Genomic DNA, 17922 nt, shown 5'->3' on the forward strand with positions numbered 1-17922 from the left:
GAGAGGCAACAAGGACGTCTCACCTACTTATGTTGTCTCCGTTTTTCTCACGTAGCCAGTGAGCCCAGGCCTACCCACATTTCTTCAAAAATAAATGTTGTACATCATATTGAATGTGTCATAAACCTATATGAATATAATAGAAACAGTTTATAAAGACACCGGTTGTAGTGACATATTGGGTTTAATGACCTAAGGTTGAAAGTCCCGGCAAAACTCTTATATTGTATGTACTAATTTGTATAAATTATTATGAAGTCTGTATAATGAGTAATAACTATACAGATGTTATGAAAAACCACTACCTATATAATATTATTCATTCGAATTTCACTGAGGCGACTGACTCCCCCCCACCACCAAAAAAAGAGAACAAGAGACCTATTATTTATTGTAATACTAAAACTACAATTTAATTTAATATAATATAAGTGATTCAGTGGCGTAACTTCGATTGTCCGGGGCAAAATAATCCAGGGGGTCCTTGGTCTTACAATATTTTTAATTTATTTTATTTTAAGGTGATTTAATTTTATTCGAACTTAGTTGTATCAAAAACTAAAATTATATAATAATGGTGATCTGTTATTTTGATTCGCCACATTTTTTGAAGGACCCTCCCTCCATTTGTGCCCATGGCACTTGCCCGTCGTGCTACCCTATCGGTATGCCACTGCTATTTTTATTACAGTATATAATACAAAATTGTACTTGTATGTTCGACTGTAAATTCTTGTTACTTTGTGTCTTAGTTTAACACGACAGAACGTAAGTGGTTTTCCAACCCTCAAACCCTAGAATCGTAATACAAAAATAAATTGTATGTTTAGTAAAAACTATAAAATATACTAAATAATAGTATAACAAAACTAATCAAAAATTCATAAGCTATTTATTATTTAACATAAATAAGCATCTTTATTTTATCATTGATATTGAACAATAACCCATTAAGTACAAAATTAGACATTCTATCTTAAACAGGTTTTTTCAGAGGCTACATCCATTTAAAATGTTTTTAAAATTATCATTGAAAGTTTGATGGTCAAATCACTATAATATTAAAAAGCGGACAAGTAGATAGGTAACGCGCTGCTGTTGTACATTTCATTGTAAAGTTGCCGTGGTGCAGCAAGGTTTCAAATCTTGAGGGTGCTACCATAAGAATCGCTCAGCAAGTGGTGGGGGTCTCCACCCCCCTCTCATCAAAACATCACATATTATCACTATTTAGATTATACTATTGTTCACAATTAAACCATTAATTGAAAATACATTTTACTAAGGTCCCTCTCAGTATTTATAATACCTATATTAGTAAAGCGTTACTGTAACATGCTGCTCCACAGCTAATTTTTCAATCTCCTCGTAGAAGAAAAACATTGATCGCATGTCACAAAACTGACAGGTATGGTTAATGCAACCTGCATTAACTAGTATAGGTTTAGAAAAAATCTTTTAAAAAAAATTACCTATATTATTGGGTCCAGATAACTTTTAGAACAAAGATCCGTGGGGGGGGGGGCCTTGCCTCCCACAACTTTAAATTTATTTTTATTTAATAAATATAGCATATTCAATTTAAAAGTCTATACGCTATTTTTGAGTTTTTTATTATATAATATATATATTTGTATCATAAACTTTGTACTAATAATAAAACCATGATTAACTGACTAATTATGTAAGTAGTTCGCTAGTAAACTAATAAATTGCTGACATAGGTAGGTACATAGTTAGTTCATGATTACAACAATTTAAAATTTATATTTAAGTGTTATAAAAAACCCATGAGAACTAAAGACTGTTCACTGTGTATTGTGAGATTAGAGATCAATATCTAATTGCCTAGGACTTAGAGCCATATTATTATTAATTGCATTTACATTGAGGGGTGTATCCCGATGAATTATAGACATCAATGGCAGTCAGTTTAGCTTATCCTAAATACAAAACAAATTTAAAATAGTATACTGTATAGCTCGGATATTTCGAAAGCTTTTCGATATTTCTTAAGTAATTTTACAAAGTTCTAATGATTATATTTTAATATCGGACCATCATTATATAAGATACAATGAATACATAATATCGACTGGTATATAAAAATCTCGTGTTACGGTGTTTGAGGTCGTACACCTCCGAAACGACTCAACCGATTTTAATGATACTTTTGTTGTGTATTTGGTAGTTATGAGAATAAATCGTTAAATGTTTTTAAACCTCCTACCGCACCACCAATTTAGTATTTTTATTTAAAGTCACGCGATTCATGGAATGGTGGTAATTCGGACGACCGGTCTCCTCGGCGTGTGATAAGGATATCAGTTAGTATTTTAATTTGCAAGACATCCAAAGCTGAAATACGAACTTTCAAAGTTCTGAAGTTGGCTCACTCCTTTTTCCCAATTTTTCCCAAAAGCTTTATTTTAATTTGCTAGAATTTGTGAATTTGGGTGGTCCCGGGATTTGAGAGCCATCCAAAGCTTAGATACGAGCTTTTAAAGTTTTGGAGTTGACCCATTCAAGTTTTCTCAGAAATACTAAATAGGTATCATACAAAAGCTTATAATTCTCAAGTATTTGCAAGTCCAGTTTAGGCCCATTTCCTGAAAACAATGAATCTACTATCTACGGATCTGTTGGCGGTACCAATTTCGTTAGTTTGACTTGATCGCTCACGCAACACAACCCAAGTGCTCATTTTTAAACTTAAATGTCTTGCAATATTAACTCACTACATTTATTGGTAAAATAGCAATGATTTGCTGTGAACTGTAATTCATTTCCTTAATTGAATGCAGCTCGATATTGATTAAATGCAATATTTCTTTCTTGTCAATTTCGATTCCACGTTTCGCGTTGATTGTCAGTTTGACTTGCTCTTGTATATCTTTGACTTGTAGCATTGCAAATTAAGTTTTTACATACGTCTAATTGCTGGCAATTTGTAAAACAAAAATATTTCACCAAAACTTACCAAAACTCCTTAAAATATTAAGAGTAATTGCTTTAAAGTAACCGTAATGAAAAAACACTTGTAAAAAGCTCACTGTATAATTGGTCTTCAATTTTTCTATTGAGTTAACTGTGAAATGTGCACTAACTGCCACTAAGAAATTATAAATTTACTATTTTTTAGCAATATTGAGTATAAAATCTAACAATAAGCGATAATTGTGATGCCGTGACAAAAGGAAATAGGGATTCATTTTTATAAGTTTACAGACTGTCGAATTTTACTTCTCGGAACAATTCATCTCTACACCACGATTTACACATAATTTGAATGACAAAAGGTTAGGTTTCAGATAGCTGAAAACCTGCGGTCCACCGCGGTGCAAAACAATACTAAACAATAACTTTTTACCTTTTTATATTTGAGCAAACATAACACGATTGTTCACAAAAATTATTTTATTTTATATTATTGGTTTAAATTATTATACTTTAAGTTTTAAGAAACCCACCTATAATACCTTGTACAGTTGTACCTACATAAAATTACTACGGACAGTGGATTCTATATTATAGAGTCTGTAAATAATATTTTATTACCAATAACTGATAGGTTAGTGTTCACATCCGACAATAAAGTTAGATAATATTTATTTTATCAGTCGCTGTCAGTCGCCAGTCACATGCTTACATCGAAACGTGAAATTGTAGGGTCACAGTCTCGTACCACGCAATTTGTATACTTCTGTTTTATTTTGTGCAATTTTGTTTTTGAAAAATAGAGATACAAATACAAAAAAAAATTTGAAACCAAAAGAGGTAAACCATGTATTTTAGTTGATGATTATAAATTTAGTGAATCTAAAGTTCTGAAAAAGTGTGGAAATATTCGGTATCGCTGTACAAATAAAAATTGTTCTACAGTTTACTAGTTGACAAGGATATGACCAAAGTGTTGAGTATGTTAAATGAGCATACACATGACGAAATTCCAGAGAATATTATTATTAGGCAAGTTGTAAGTTCTCGTTTAAAAAGAAAATGCGAAAATGATTTACTAACTAGACCCAATAAACTAATAAGACAAGAACTTAGAGATACGGAAAAAGATATCCAGCCGGTTTATTCTGATGTTAAGTTATGGAGAAAATGAATGTATGATAAACGTAGAAAAAATATTCCGAAAATTCCAAACTCTTTAGACGAATCGATAACTCAGTTATTTGATAGTCGTGAAAATATTACAACTAATACTGGTGAATTATTTTGTCACATGGAAGAAATTTCAAGTGCAGTTATATTCACTTGCAAGACTAATCTTGAACTATTAAGTCTATCATCTCATATTTTTGCAGATGGAACATTTTCATATGCACCCAAATTTTTTAAACAACTGTATACAAGACATATTTTATAGAACGGTTTTTATGTTCCTCTTATTTTACTGTTTTTTAACTTCAAAATCAACTGAAACTTATATACACATGTGGCACTCAATTATTAATTTAAGTTTAAAATTGGTTGACATAGATATACAAAGTTCATTAAAACAATCAAATTTTCATTTTGACTTCGAGAAAAGTGCTCACAATGCTGTTAGATATTTTTTCCCAAACTACAAAATTATGACCTGCAGATTTCATTTAGGCCAATCTTGGTCCAGGAAAATTCAAAGTGACAGTAATTTATTAAGAAACTATAGTTCAAAATCTGAACTAGGTATTTGGTTGAAACAATTTTTTGCACTTGGGTTTTTATCTTCCGAAGATGTAGAAGATTATTTTGCTTATTTAATTGAAAATAGCCCTGCTGATAATTTTGAATTTTCTGATTATATAGGTACTGAACAATTACATATCATCTAATGCGACTTTCCCACCGATTTTATGTGCAACTGAACCGCCAACAGAGGCAAGAACGACCAATGGGCCAGAATCTTTCCATAGCATCTCACCCATATATTCACCAAGTTTTACATATTTGATTAGAAATTCAATGTGAATCTTATTTAAAAATATATAGCATAAAACAACAAAATATTAACAAGCCTCGTAAAGAACAACATAAAAATATTATATTTCTAATTAATACGTGGAAAAAATACAAAAATAACGAGATATCGTTAAATAATTATTTACTAACATTGGGACCACGTTTTTGTGCTAAAAAGTTATAAGATTTTTATTATAATTATTTATTTTTGACTCTACGACCTACGTATTACATTATTATTAATGTTAGGACATTTTTTGAATTGTATAAACTTAATTTATGAACTTAAAATTTGTCCTTTTTTATTATTATAGGATAATTGAAAATTTTATGTTTGTTGATTTCTATAAATCCTACAGTAAAAAATATTTGTTTTGCGTTGTGTTTGCTCAATATAAAAAGGTAAAAAGTGCGCAATCGTATTCCGCCGGGACACCGTGCCATGCAATATGTTTATAGGCATCCAACTCTTACATTTATTTTTTTTCATTTTTTCTTCCAAAAGAACCTTCTCCTGACAATAGAAAATACAAAGTAAAAATACGCGAATAAAATACAAAAAAATACAAGTACAAACTTTTCACCAGAGATTATAATAATTAGTTCCTGAAATATAAATCACTCGACTAACGTTTTTCTTTGCTCATTACGCCCAATATTGAATATATTAGTGTAAGATATTACTTTTACTTTTTGTGTGACCCCCTTTTCCGACTATACGCGAGCCGCTAACCCCGAAGTTAAAAGGAGGAGTGGAGTGGAACATCGGATCCATGTTGTAAGAAATACTTTTAAACTCCAAATAACTTCTCACAGTAAGTGAGCCATCATAAAAATATGGTTCGAGAATTTTACCATAGAGTAAACCGTACAAAACGTTACTTCTCCAAACGGTTTGATTAATTCTGTCAACCACAACTTTCCAACAGCTAACCATGCCCAAAATGACACCTGTAAAATACACTTGCCATTCATATCAAATGAGCCGTCATCATTTATAAGGAATCCCTGAGTACAGTATATGTAGATGTACCATAGCCCAAGCAAGTATCTGGCTTCATCTTGTGGGAAGGGGGGAATATTTTTTATGAATAGTCCAAACCCTCTATAATATATTTTTATTATACGTGCCGATGTACTCTTGTATTAAATAAAAATCAATTGTTGTGCCTAATAATACATTTGTTGAGCAACTGTCACTTAAATGTATAGGTATAACTATGAAGTATAGGACTTGTAGCTCTAAAAAATCATTAAAAATGCGTACGCTTATTCACTTAAAATATGTATTAAATATTTTTTTCTAGCGATTAATTAAAAAATATTAATAGCTTAAAAAATGCCTAAAATAAGAGTGCCTAACAATTAGGTACTTTCACAATTTAATTATATGTTATACCATGGCCATGTAAATAAAAAAAATGTTAGTCTTAATGAAACTTTTACTTATTGAATACCTAACTACAAAAATAAAACGTTTTGTAGATCATTTAGAAACACACCGAATATAAAATGTGAATATTATTTTTATCAGGTATCTGTGGCATGTGTTTGTAATCTCTATGGCCGCGTATCGATCATATTTTAAGCCATTTAATAAAATTAATAAACGAAAAATCCAGGAGACCAACCTCAAATGCTTCTAGGAAATCCGTATATGATATTATGGTAAAAATGAAAAATAAATTTAATTCCAACAAAATTAATATGAAAACATTGATTGTAATTGAAATAATATTATAGTATTTAGAAATAATTCATTTTTGCATGTTTTGGATGTAGTATTACCAAACTATATACCAACTGTATTACTTCATTCATTAAAATATGTACCAAAAAGTATAATATGAAAGAAATATACCCTAAAAGCAAAAAACCTCAAAATATGCATTTATAAACAGAATAAAATTATAAAAATATCTTTGACTTGGCATAAAACGTATTTGTTTTTTACTTTGCTATTTTCGTGATAGTGTAATGCAAAATGTATGCAAATGTTACAAGTCCTCTGCCCTAGATTTAAGTGATTTATCCCATTTTTAAACCCAAAAATATACAATATTATTAAAATAGTAGATTATATAATATTTTTAATCTTATAAGATTATAAACCCCTCAAATGCATGCCTGTCGGCTGTCGTAGACGTTAAGTGTTAACACCAGAGCACTTTCGCACCACTCACGTCGATATACGACTTGTCCTTCTATAACTTTTGCTAAATTCAAAATAAGCTATCATTTTTGTTCATTGTTGGAATTGTTTTCAACTAATAATTAAAAAAAAACACCAATATCTGAATCATTGGCGGGCCGCGATGCCGCATACACAGTGCAACGAAAGTAGTCGTTCGGCAAGTGAAAGTGAAAAAAAGTTTCGAGTGTACGAAATACGAATAGAGAAAGTGAATACTATAAATGACGGTAGATGGCGTTAGTTATGCCTTACAATAATCCGAAGCGAGCTCCTCGGTCAGGTGCTCGCAGTGCCGGCATTGTTGACGCCGCTGCCGCCGCCGCGTCTCTGTGGTTGGTAGTGCCGATCGTCGCAGAGAGACGGACGTGATGAGGGAATGGACGAGAGTATGTATGTAGTTCGATACACATACCCGCCGACGACCGCAATAATATTTCCTAACGATTTTTTTCGCGTTCCATCGTCAGCACTCAGTTTTATACGAAATTTCTCCGAGCCTAACAAGTCACGACATTCATTGAGTGCTCGCCTTATCATAGCAGTACGATACTTTTACGTTGTAAACGGCGACTGCAGCAGTGACGGAATTAAGCGCCGACAGATCAGCTCCTGGAGTCTGCCGCTTGTCAGATCAATAATCTGTCCGACGAGATAGCTAAATAGCGAATCCGCGTTTGTATCCATTATTCTCGACCTTCGAGTAGTAAGTACATCAGTGCCTATATTATTACAATACTTGTTTTATTCTTTTTTTGTTATTTTTTAACCATTATGTGTGGCGTACTCTATTCCTCTCTCTCTCTCTCTCTCTCTCTCTCTCTCTCTCTCTTTCTCTCACTCTATCTCACACCCACAAACACACACACGCACACACACATATACACGAACACATCCACACACACAAACGGTTAGATTATTAAATGATAATATAATCGATATTGTACATCAATTTGTACATCTCCATGTATAATATTGTTTTCCGACATATTTTAAGGTATACATATAACCTTTGTGACAAAGCTTATCCGCGTCCTTATTTGATTTAATAATTTCCATATTTTAAAATATTAAATCCTGAACTTAAAAAAAAACAATTTGCAAGATACAAAACACAATAACACAATACAGTAAAGTCACAGTCAGCACAATGATCAATAGTGTATTTTTATATGATCTTCATATTCCCCCAATTTCAACTATAAATCTTGACAGATTAACTTGTCACTTGTCAGACTTGTCTGATTTTATTGTTGAGGTATTTTTAATTTTCGAAACCAATAGTATATCTACAGCATAGAGTAATATAGGTCTACGATCTACAGGGAATTTCTCAAACTAAAATGTATGTAATAGCATACATAGTGTTTTGTATTATTATTATCTCTATTATTATATTACAGTCGATATATCACTCGTAAAGTTGGGTAAGTGTAACACCAAAAAGTGACTAACTTGCTCAGCTTTGAAAATTAGATAAAATAAATATAATATAATTAATTATATAATATTTGAATGTATAATTAATTTATATATAAATTTTATTCGTTATAATATTGATAACACAGCAATAGATTGTATATTATTATATTTTGTGATTATACTAATTCTCTGATTATATTATTATCATTTTGGTTTTTTTTCCTTGGTTTTTTTTCCCGGGATTCACACAAACATATACGTTCAATGTCACAGCCATTTTATTGAAATACACTTTCAAAAACACTTGATTTTATTTTTATTATCATCATCTGTTTACTAAATAGGTAGGTAGTTATTTTATTATATAGTTAAAGAGGTCTAAACGTTTAACTACACAATAGATTCTTGTGTACTTTTATATTTTAAAACATAGGTACCTATCATATTATCATAATAGTATTAAATATATTAACTGTTGAAAATGGTACTAGGTTATAAACCTAAATTATTAGAATAAACCTGTTTGAATTGAAAACATGTACTAAAATCTAAATCCATATAAATATTATTTTATTTTATGTTGCATCAAAGTGTGGAGTGAAGAATTGATGAATTTTCGATTTTTTTAGCCTAACTTGCATTTACCACCCATATTATACTCGCAAACCACTCAACAGAAGTTGAACGTTATGGATCGGAAAGAAATGGAAGCAACAGGTTAATATTCATTTATTAAATAATTGTAAGCTAATATTTTATAATGACTAACTTTTAGACATCTTTTTTTATACTTACAACCAAAAATTTGGATAAAAAACAATTGATTCAAAGTAGGTGTAATAGTTAAAAATATCATAATATCATTTTGATGTAAATGTTTTATCATTTTTTATAAATAACTCAATTATTTATGCAATTTAACTTAAAATATTATTGCTCATGCATTAATTCTGTTCTTTTTTTAAAAATTTTATTTTCAAGCAGTAATATTAATTGATGCTGACAATTTCATCTTTAAATTTTTTTTAAATTTCCTACTATTTTTATACTGCAGCTTTTGCTATATTCAATTATCATTTTGGTTCAAGGTACTAGCTATTGTGGATAATTCACTATACTTATTTTAATGTAATTTAAATTAAATGTTAATGCTAGGTTGCATGCACAATCACTAATTATTTAATGAATCAATAGTGAGTGAATGATCCCTTAAACACGCTTTAGTGGCCCACGATTGGTCCATTAAATTGTATTGAATTATTAAATTAATTAATTTTTCATGCAACCTGGCATAAGTCTTGTTGAAAAAATATAAACTGTTATTTACCTATAACTAAAATGTTGAATATTGATTCTTAATGATTTATTCATGATTTTATAATTAGCTGAAGTTCTACCAGTAAAACCTCTTGTCTTATCAAAAAGTAATTTAAGAGGATTGTGTTTTTATACCATATGAGTATATTATATTATGTATTATAATTTAGATAATCGAAAAAGAGATAAACCTTCACATACTCTGGGGAATAAATTAGCTATACCGCAAAAGAGAAGTCCACGATCTGGAGGTTCTTCAGGACACGTAACTGTGATTAAAGTGAACTATGTGCCTATTGATCTAGAAGAATTGTTTAAAAGGACTGTGTATCCAATAAATGTAATATTCAATCCGAGTGACCCAAAAAGGCTTCAAAGGTAAATTTATATAATTTTATTTATTATGTACAACATTAAGTATACTTTCTCTTATGACTTTTGACCCCTTTATACATTTTACTTTTAAACGTAAAACCGGGAACTATTTTTACCTATTGAAGAATGAATTATATTTTTTTTATTTTAATACAATTTTCATAAAATGTATAGTATACTATACACATCCATTAGCATTATGATGAATCATAGAGATACAATATTACAATGTAATTATGATAAATATTGTAGTATGTAAATAACTAATATTGATTGAGCCTGAGCTGTTTTGTGCAAGAAAGGTAACTGTGTTGTTGTAGAGTTTGGTAGGTGTGTGTGTTATTATTTGTTTTTATTATGGTTGTATGTTTAGAGACAATCTATGACACGAACCTCAGTAGTTAACTTTCTCAAAAGTAACTATAGTTTTCTATTTTAATATTTAACCTGTGTCGTATACCTATCTTTTGAAAGGTACCAATAAATGTAATAATCCACAGCTATTTGAATTACCTTTTATTATTAAATCCTCGCTGGAGAACCCTCACTGCTGCCATACCATAATGTTTACGTCCTTAAATATAATTTTACAAAGTGCTGCCTCAGCTCATTTGCTTCATAGGCACATTATTGAGAATACTATACTTTTTAAATTTTTTTGTTTAATTTAACTTTGTGTGCCTCAAACTGGTTGGCACATACAACACTTGGTTATGACTGAAAGTTGATGAATAAAATATTCCTGTTTTTTAAGTGCTTAATGTACCTTTTGGACACTGGACATTATTAATTTATGTTAATACAATGTTTTAAATTAATATATAAATATAAATTATACTTCCAATTTATATCATATTAAATTATATTAAATTATATTGTACATTATAAATATAATATGAACCATTCAGCTATGTAGATTTTTATAATATTAATTTACTAACAGCAAAACATGCTACCAAATAAGGAAAAATGATATTATTTATAATGTTTTAATTTATAAATAATAATAGAAATATTCTAAACGATAGTTAGTGTATGATGTATGCATTTTTGCACAGTAAATAAAACATTTATAAAACATTGAAACCATCTCTATTCTCATTATAGACTTGCATTGAAAAAATTGAATTCTAAACATTACCCGGATGTTCACTATGCTTTTGATGGTCGGAGTAATATGTATTCTACAGTGGAGTTAAAAGAGGTATGTTAATTTAGAACAAAGTAAATATTACTTACATTTTGATGAAAATACTACATATTATAATTTATATACCTCAGTTAACTTGACCGTGCATAAATGCAATATAAAACAATATTGTTTTGCTGACTTTTTTACTTCAAACACCATATACCATGTGCTACCTATATTTAAATACATGTAAATATATTTTTTTTACAGTATCTTAAATAATTAACTGTTATAGTTATTAGATGTACCGTATTTTCTACTAAAATAAACCTATCGTATGCCAACTGTAAGGTCTATCCTAAAAATTATGTATACTATACAATTTCTGAAAACATATTTGAATATGTCATGAAGTTTATTTGAAAAACAATTGTTCATTTTTTTTAAAATTGAACTAATTTTCCCTCCAAAACAAGATTTCTATGCTGGGTATTAAAAATTTAAAAATGTTAATAATATTGAAGTGGAAAAGTTGTGTTATAGGTTCATTAATAATGGAAAATCGTTCTTCTCTATACCACGTCATATGCTAGAGGATTTGGGTAGTGGATTAGAATTATGGAAAGGATTCTATCAAAGTCAAGTCATGGGTTGGAAACCTTAAATAAATGTAGATGGTAATTATAATCATAAAGTTTTCTTGTTTTCTCATCAAGTTATTAACAAAATAATGAATAATTTAAATGTTATAGTATATTAATTCAAACATTTCTCTGCACTTTTCAAGTTGATTCATTTTATGCTTCAATAATTTTTCACCTGCATATAATTTGTATGTGTATATTTTAAATAATATTTATTTATTAATTTTTAGTGACTTACAAAAGATTTTCAAAGCATCAGCCATTAGTGGATTACATTGCTGTAGAACTTCATTGTGATCTTGATGTTGAAATGAATCAAAACAGTATTTATGTACTTACAAATTATATTAAAGGATTAGAAGTTCATTTTGAAGTATTAAATCAACCTAATACAAAACGAATGTACAAAGTTAATGGTCTTTTAAGTTCTGCTTCTACATTTTAGTAAGTTAATAAAAAAAATAAACTTTTTAAAGAAATAATTAAATATTTGTTTTTATTTAAGTTAATTCTAGAATTGTTTCATAAAAACTTATACTTATGTATAAAAACCAGCTATTTTTTACTAAGGTTACCTAATTCTGGTGTTTGGAAAGCAGAAAAGCTTTCTAAAGCAGTACAAATTAAACGACGGATTATATTGAATATGGATCAATATATCAGCTATTCAAACATTATGTAAAATTATTACTATATTATACTTTCATCAAATTATTTCAATGTTTTTCATTTAATTTCAGGAAATTTGAACAACACTTGATACATAGTGGTAAAAATTTAAATGTTGATGTAAGCCCAGGATTTCTATATTTAACTGCTTTTTACAAAAAAATTGGTCTGTAAATGAAGGTCTCAAAGTAGTAACTAATTTTTTTAAAAGACAGACGGAAAATACAAATATATTTTTGGTTATTGTCCCCTCAAGTACTTTATCTATTTATGGTAATTAAAAATATAATTTTTAAATAAGTTGATTAATACTAGAAAAGATTTATGTATTAAAATTTTTTATGAATTATTATTATTTCAATTTGTTTTTAAATAAAATTATGCATTGAATACAGTCAATGACCGTTGTCAGTGATAGGTTTAATATTTTTATTGGCTTAAAGAATTCTACTGTGTTGATTTTGTTGTTTTTGGGTTTGGACATAGAATTATTCTGATATTGTGGCTTATATTTAGTTTTTCTCTAGTGTTTCATACATTTTGCATTATTCAAAAATGTGTTTGATTGTGAGCTTGGTGCCATATGCTTCGCATATTACTGGGTCGCCTTTTGCCATCAAAGAACCCAGAATATGTCTTATTTGTGATGTTTTACCAAATGTTTCATTCATGGAATTGGAAATGTTTATGTATTATTTAATTTATTAAGACTCAATGATAAATGTCTGATTAACATTAATTCTTATCTGCAACTTGAATCATGTGTTATAGGTAAAAAATTCAAGTACTTTTCTTTTATTAACTGAATAGTAGTTCCGGAGTGAAGTACTGAGTTGTTATTTTATTTTATATATCTTAATTAAACTAAGTTAATTTAATATTATAGTAATACCATCATATCATAATCATAATACCATGAGTGTTAATACTATTTTGATTTGGGATCATTCATTATAACTGATTGTTATTTTTAAGTATTCATTAAGTTACTTGCAATATGATGTCTTAATGTGAAAATATTATTAAAATAAAAGTTTTTATTTAGAATGGTAATGTGTTGAATAAACCTATACTCTTTTATTTTAAACTCAATGAAAATCATCAGTTGTTTGTAATTTCAAAATAGTTTATTTTTATATTTAAAGTTACTTACATAGGTACTATATTTTGTTTTAGGAATTGTTAAACAAGCAGCAGAACAAATGGTTGGTGTACTCACATAATGCATTAAATCCGATACTCTGAGTAAAATGAATTTTTTTGGTAATAAATAACTTCATACTGAAAATGAATTCTAAATTGAATGGTGTCATTTATTTGATAACTGAAAGATTCTGGTAAGAATATAAGTTTTCATTAATTTATATGTCTGATGTTCTGGATAAAGGATAAAATGAACTTTTTGTCAAGTGGAAAATATTTTGTGATATAAGTGCAATAAAAAAAAAGCAGGTATTTAGGTCTGAAACAATTTTATTAGATTTCCTCTTCTCGTGTCCATAAAGCATAAATAATGCATGTCATAATAAAATTAAATAGTATATATTATTTAATATTCAATGAGTATGTTCTTTCTGAGTAGTTCTTTTAGTTATAAAATAAAACAACATTCTAAAAATTAATCTCAAAATAAATTCCTACATCTATGATGTACTTATGTAAAATTCAAAGTTTATGTTAGACGTCTCTCCTTAATTATTCAAATACTGGTATATTTGTAGAGTCCATTTTACTAGTATCTCAGTAATATAATGTATGTTTTTTTTAAAGAATTTTAATCATGAACTTTTACACTGTAGTAGTCATCAAGAAAGATAAATTATAATTAGATAGATATTAGTCGTATGGACCATTATTTACTGATTTGGTACATATATATAAAATTATGGACCAATAATAATCATAAAAAAATATGTGTTGTTACTATATTAATATATTTCCTTATCATAAGCTATCAAACATTACTTTTTAGCCCCCCATGTATGAAAGATGCAATTGTTTTTGAAGCTGATGTATCACATACTGTGTCTATAAATAACAGTGTTCCATCGATTGCTGCAGTGAGTACACTGGAATATTTTTTTAGTGTTGACTAAAAATCTAGAATAGTGGCTTGAAACTATTTGTCATAACTTATGGAATGTGGTTTAGAAATTTTAGGAAAATATAAATTGGACATATTTGGGGACACTAGACAAATTAGGTTTTATATTTATTTTGAAAGATTGTTCTGAGTATCAGTTTATTATTTATTTATATATTATTATTGCTTTTAATAAAGCAGTTAATTAAGTTATTTTGAATGAACATGATTACATGATTACTAGATGTAAATATGATAATGGTACATGAAACAGATAAATCGATTTAAATTACAAATGTTGTTATAATAGAGATTTTAAAATGATTTAAACTAAAAACTACATAATTATCAAATTTAATAATTCATAATTTATTTTTCTTAGGTATGTACTAATAAATTTAAAAACATTTAGTTTAAATGTATAACATATGTTTTTAGTTTTCACAATAGGAAGATGCCAAGTGTACAATTAATATAAACATTAAAACTCTGCATTCATTTTTGTGTCATTAATTTTAATAATAAAGTATTTTTTAAATTAATCAATCTAAAAGATTAAAACCAGGAATATTGTGTTTGTAGGTGGATTTTAAATTGTAATATTTACCATACTCATAATCCACTTCTAAATTGAAATATCATAAAATAACCTATGTGCAAACACTGATAATGTTCAAGTCTGATGATATATTTAATTTGTTTTAATATTATTCAAGCTAACGGCCACAATATTGGTGAACACAAATTTTTGTCGTTGAACATTTGTAAGACAGAGACATCACGTGGACTGGGGCTGTCTTCTTATACACCATCATCTTGTTTTGTTAAAATATTTAAAAATATTAATATTAATTTTTAATTATAAAATATTTTAGATAGTTATCTACATATGTAGATGATGATGTAAAATATGAAAGTTCTAAAAAAAACTTTAAATTGTAAAATTAAAGCATTACAGTTAATAGTTACTATTTAGTAGTTATACCTACGGGTATAAAATAAAATATTGATATTACTTATTTTGTTGTTTATTTTTCATGCTAAATGTATATTTAGAGAAATAATATATTTTTTTAATGCTTTAGGTAACAGTACACTATGAATTGGCGTTTTCAACCACCTTCTGAGGAGATCATTCTGGATCTAGAGAACATAATTTGTCAACATTTAAATAGTTACAAAAACAAAACAAATGTTATACCAATAAAGATATTATACTTAACGGATGGTGTAAGCAAAGCACTAATAGAATATTTGGTGGAATGTGAGCTAGTTGCCATCCGCCGAGCATGTTTATGGTTGAATATTTTCTACAGACCTCCAATAACAATTCTTGTCATACAAAAATGACATCACACTAGAATGTTCCCTATTCTCAATATTGATAGGAGTGAGTGGGTTGGTAATGTCTGCCCAGGCACAGTTATTGGTACTCAAATTACCCATCCAACAGAAATTGATTTTTTATTATGTACTACTCAGCAGTTCAAGTAAGTTTTTTGTTTGTAGCTTAGATCTATTTATTAAGTAATTTTAGTGAACAAGTGTATGTGTCTGAAGGGTACATAAAGACCGACTAAATACCATGTAGTTTGGGATGAAAACTGTTTCAAAGAAGACGAGATTGAACAACTCACATTCTTCCTGTGTTTTATGTCTGCTCGTTGCTGTCATTCTATATCCTATCTGGCACCTACATACTACGCTCACTTGGCTGCATACAGAGTTCGATCCTATCTTGAAAAGTTAGTTAACATTTGTTTTAGATTATTGATATTTATTATTAAATGCAATATCGCTGTTCTTGATTTTTACAGCAAAACAATAGATATCAATCAATTTAATGAGGAGCAAGTGAAAAATAAATTGAACTCCAAGCTTGTTGAAAACACTCCTATGTTCTACATCTGAACAGTATACTCGTAATATATTTGCGGCTCTTAAACTTTTGGTGAACACGGACCCCCATGGAAAACTTTTAGAAATCGTGGAACCACAATAGTCCTGGACCACAATTTAAGAATTTGTGTAATATATGATATAATATATTAGGTACTTGAACATATTCAGTGAATTACTTATTTTAATAATAATTGTTAAAATTATGCAGAATATGATGTTTTATGAAAACTGTCACAATATTTTTTATTATAATTAGCAAAATGTACCGAATTAAATTTCAACATTTAGTTTTGTTTATCCTCAATAGTATGGTATTAAAAAGCTATGTGTATTACATAGTTAAATTAAATTAAATTATTTTGTATGTCAACTCACGACTAAATATTTTTAATATAAATTTAATATTTACTATATCCATTAAATTAACAAAACTGTAATATTACCTTAATATTTATTTAATTATATTACAACATTGCTCTAATTTTAACTTAATATAAATTACATTATATTATCACATAATTAATGTTAAAACATTGAAAGGTAACTTTTTTTATCTAACTTATTTTTATTTATTTTATCATTTAAAATTATGTATGTCTTTTGTCCATTTTACATAATTTATTTTTAACTGTATTTTAATTTACACACACACAAACGTGTGTGTTTGTATTTGTAAATTGCAAGATGTAAGTCTTTTGAATTTGTAATACAATCTCAATGTCAAATCATTTTTAAAGTTTGAGATTGATTTGTAAAAGAGTACCTGCCTAATAACATTGTTTTACATCTCTGTGTACTCCAATGCTCAAATTCTCCATAATTTTATTCAGTTGGTTATAGAAGTAATAAAAAATTCTTTGTTAAATTGTAGTTTGACAATTTCTCATAATATTTTGTTATCATATAAAGTCTGTATTTGATAATATTGATCGATTTAAGCACAGTATAAACGTATTAAATATTATACAGAGGAGGGTTCATACTTATATACCACCTCATTAATATGTTGTTGGAGAGAGGCTTAATGATAATACTAATAAAAATACTTTTTCAATTATTCTAACTGGCTGTACACTGTACAGCTAAATTTATCCCCACAAGGCATTTTTTGAAAACATTTTTTAAATAAAATATATTCTGCCCGACACTTTTGATTATATGAACAAAATAAAAAAGCAGTGATACCATTTTGATGAATTTTTATTCAATTTAGCCTTTGGAAAAATAAAATTAAAGA

General features: G+C 28.2%; 1 pseudogene; it reads left to right on the forward strand.

Annotated features, from left to right (window-relative positions):
* Window positions 1-7181: 7181 nt before the first annotated feature.
* On the forward strand, window positions 7182-17076 carry LOC111036132 (annotated as a pseudogene).
* Window positions 17077-17922: the final 846 nt, after the last annotated feature.

The sequence above is a fragment of the Myzus persicae genome, unplaced genomic scaffold, assembly GCF_001856785.1.
Source record: "Myzus persicae strain clone G006 unplaced genomic scaffold, MPER_G0061.0, whole genome shotgun sequence".
Taxonomy (NCBI): Eukaryota; Metazoa; Arthropoda; class Insecta; order Hemiptera; family Aphididae; genus Myzus; species Myzus persicae.